This window comes from Lactuca virosa, chromosome 1 (genome assembly GCF_052849685.1).
Source record: "Lactuca virosa cultivar CGN04683 chromosome 1, Lactuca_virosa_CGN04683_v6, whole genome shotgun sequence".
Classification (NCBI taxonomy): Eukaryota; Viridiplantae; Streptophyta; class Magnoliopsida; order Asterales; family Asteraceae; genus Lactuca; species Lactuca virosa.
The window spans coordinates 249,469,975-249,474,158 of NC_136426.1; positions in this window are offsets into that span (position 1 = coordinate 249,469,975).

The following is a 4,184-nucleotide window of genomic DNA, read 5'->3' on the forward strand; positions in this document are numbered from 1 at the left end:
TGGGCTCGTGTATTTATATAGTATGGGCTAATACTCATTTGGAATGGGCTGGCTTGCATGGGAGTCCATGGATAGTCCATGGAGCTTTTAACCCATGGATCCTTGGAAAGGAAGAGTCATGAGTATTAGGGTTTACATGGAGTGTCACCCTAATCCTACACATTATATAAAGGAGTCTTTGGCACTTGATTTGGCACTAGTTGTGTGTGAGCAAGGTGGTGAGCGATTTCTAGAGTGTTTACATACTCTCTCAAAGTTTTCCAAGTTTGTGGTGATTTGTGACTTCCATTTGAGGCATCCCCATTATTGGTGCTAGGCTCTCAAACTCCAAGGAATCAACCACTACTAAAAGGTATGTTCTCAATCTAGCATTTTATGTTTAATAGTTCCCCATGCCATGCTAGATAGGTTAAGAACCTTGGAAATTATTATTTGCATGTATCTTACAGAAAACATAGATCCAAGGTTTCTAGGGTTGCATGTACACCTAAGGAGTGTTAGAATGCTCAAAACCCATCAAAAAGTTGTGCTAAAATGCAGACGAGTACCCAACTCATCGTAAAACTTCTTCCAGAATCTGGAAGTGAACCGCACATCTCTGTCAGAAATCATGGAGACTGACACTCCGTGTCGTGCTACTACCTCTCGAATGTAGATGTCGGCCAGCTTCTCGGCCGAAATGCTCTCGTGGATCGGAATGAAATGGGCACTCTTGGTCAATCGATCCACGATGACTTAAATTGAATCCCCTCCCCGTGCGGTACTGGGAAGCTTCATGATGAAATCCATAGTAATATCCTCCCCCTTCCACATAGGAATATCCAATGGCTGCATCTTTCCGTGAGGCCTCTGGTGCTCGTCCTTGACCTTTCTGCAGGTCAGGCATCTCTCTACGTACCAGGGTACATCTCGCTTCATGCAGGGCCACCAATAGTCGGGAAAAAGATCCCTATACATCTACGTCGCCCCGGGCTGGATGGAAAATCTGGACTTGTGCGCCTCCTCCATCAGCATCTGGCGCACACCACCTACGTACGGAACCCACACTCGACGGTGTAGTGTCAACAGTCGTGGCTATCATAGTCGAAGGAGGAAATCTGGCCCACAATACGCTCACTCTTCCGATGTTCCTCCTTCATAGCCTCCTGCTGGGCCTCCCGGATCTTCTCCAGAAGCGGAGTCACCACTGTCATCCTCAAGAAAATGTCTCTGATCGGGGCTGCCTTGCCGATAAGCGCATCATCCACAACATTGGCCTTCCCCGGGTGGTAGAGGATCTCATAGTCGTAGTCCTTCACCACATCTAGCCACCGACGCTGCCTCATGTTTAGATTCGACTGATCCATGAGGTACCTCAAACTCTTGTGGTCCGTGTAAATGGTACATCGGACCCCATAGAGGTAATTCCGCCAAATATTGAGGGCGAAAACAGCTACCCCCAACTCCAGATCATGAGTCGGGTAGTTCGCCTCGTGAGGCTTCAGCTGCCTCGAGGCGTAAGCAATGACGTGCCCCCTCTGCATCAATACCGCACCCAAACCCGAGATAGACGCGTTGCATTATACTATAAAATCCTCTATGCCCTCTGGCAGGGCTAAGATAGACGCCTCGTACAACCTCCGTCTCAGCGTCTCGAACGATGCCTGCTGCTCAGGCCCCCAACGAAAGACAACGACCTTCTTCGTCAGTCGGGTCAAGGGTACTGCTATCTTGGAGAAATCATGTATGAATCTCCGGTACGCTAACCCGAGGAAACTACGAATCTCAGATAGAGACTTCGGAACCTCCCATCTCATCACAGGCTCCACTTTGGCCGGGTCGACCAGAATCCCGTTCTGGTTGACAAGGTGCCCCAAAAATTGCACCTCATTCAACCAGATTTCACACTTGGAGAACTTGGCGTACAAGCTCTCCCTCCTCAGGGTATCCAATACCTCCCGCAATTGCTCCTCGTGCTGCTCCTGCGTCTTGGAGTAAACCAATATGTCATCTATAAAGACTATCACAGACCGATCAAGCATCGGTCTGCATACGCGGTTCATGAGATCCATAAACACGATAGGGGCATTGGTGAGCCCAAAGGGCATCACCACGAACTCGTAGTGGCCATAGCGAGTCCAGAAAGCAGTCTTCTATACATCCTCGTCTCTGACTCGCATCTGGTGGTAACCTGAACGCAAATCTATCTTGGAATACCAAGATGCCCCCCTGTAGCTGGTCGAAGAGATCATCAGTCCTCGGGAGTGGGTAACGGTTCTTCATCGTTACCTTTTTCAGCTCCTAGTAGTCTATACACATCCAATGCGACCCGTCCTTCTTCTTCACAAATAGGTTCGGGGCTCCCCAAGGCGAGCTGCTCGGCCTAATGAATCCCTTGTCTAACAGCTCCTGCAGCTGTGTAGACAACTCATGCATCTCGGGAGGATCCCACTGATATGGTGCCTTGGCTATCAGAGCCGCACCAGGGACTATGTCGATTTGAAACTCCACTTGTCTCTCTAGAGGTATCCCAGGCAGCTCCTCTAGAAATACGTCCGGGTACTCTCGCACCACTGGCACATCACTCACAGTCACCTTACCCGCCTCCCGGGTATCCAAAACGTAGGCGACATACCCTACGCATCCCTGCTGAAGGTAGTGCCTAGCCCTCGTTACCGAACACATAGCTCGTCTGCGCTGCGGTCTCTTGCCCTGAACCACCAGCTCTCCCCCACTTGGGGTCCTGATACGTACCAACTATTGTGCACAGTCGATCACTGCCCCATTAAGGCTCAGCCAGTCCATGCCAATGATGACCTTGTTCCCACGCAACGGAATGGGAACCAAATCCACGAGGTATCGCTCGTCATACAACCTCAACACGCAATCTCTGAAAACCTATGATTCCCGGACAAATTGGTTGTCAGCAATCTCGACCTCTAGAGGATAATCCAACATCCCTGAAGACTCAGAAAATCTCTTGCTAAGTGCAAGAGAGACAAATGATCGGGTAGCCCCCGAGTCGAATAACACTTGTATTGGGATACCGTTCAAATGGAACGATCCTAAACACAACACATAAAACATAGAACATAAATATCATAACCAACATGTAATAAGAGTTAGGGAGAAGAAAAAATACTCGTCACCACATCCGGTGCGGCATGCGCCTCCTCGGTGGTCAACTGGAAGGCTCGGCTCCTCACCACTGGAGCCTATGGCTTTCCCTGTCGGCCATCCGTGATCCGCAGGGTCGCTGGAGCTGGCGCCACCACTGGCGTTGCTGGTACCAATCTCGGGCAGTTGGCCTTTTTAAGGCCCTTCTAATTGCAATGAAAGCAAATCAGGTCTGATGTCTGGAAGGTGGGGGTAGGGGCAATATAATCCCTGCCAAAGTGCCCAGTCTTGCTGCACTTATAGCAACCTGATCCCCCAGTTCGGAAAACTCCCTCATGTGACCTGCCGCATTTCCCACAGTGGCTTCGGCCCTCCTGACCCTTCGACCTAGAGTCGAATCCTTTGGGTTTCTTCCCTGAAACCCTAGTAACATGATCAGTCTCCGCCTTCCTTTTCTAGAGGTGCTCTATGTCAATCTCCCTCTCCCTCGTCCTGGCTATCATGTCCTCCAAGGTCGGACATGCCGAGTAGCTGACATTTTTCCGAATGTCAGCCCTCAACATGTCGTGGTACCGAGTCTTCCTCATCTCCTCATCCCTTACATATTGTGGCACCAGTAAGGCCCTCTCCCTAAACTTGGCGGTAATCTCCGCCACCATCTCGGTAGTCTGTCTCATATCAAGAATCTCCCTGGCCAACTGCTGAAGCTCCACAACCGGCACAAACTCATCCCTAAACTTGGTCACAAAGTCCGACCAGGTAATAGCCTCAATGGCTGGGGATCCCATCGAATCACTGACCGCCTCCCACCAATCCCGAGCTCGGTCTCTCAAACAACCTGCAACATACCGGACCTTCGACCCCTCAGGGCAGAAGCTCGTCAACTGGACGGACTCGATGTCTGCAATCCACCTCCTGGCAACTATGGGGTGCTTCACCCCGTGGAAGTGTAGCGCACCACATCCCCTGAAATCCTTGAAGGAGAGGGTGCGTGTCCCTGACTGTCCAGATGCCATGTCGCTCCTGAACGACCTAAGATGATCCTCCATCAGCTCAATGATCCCTTCCTTGATCGACCGAAAAATCAC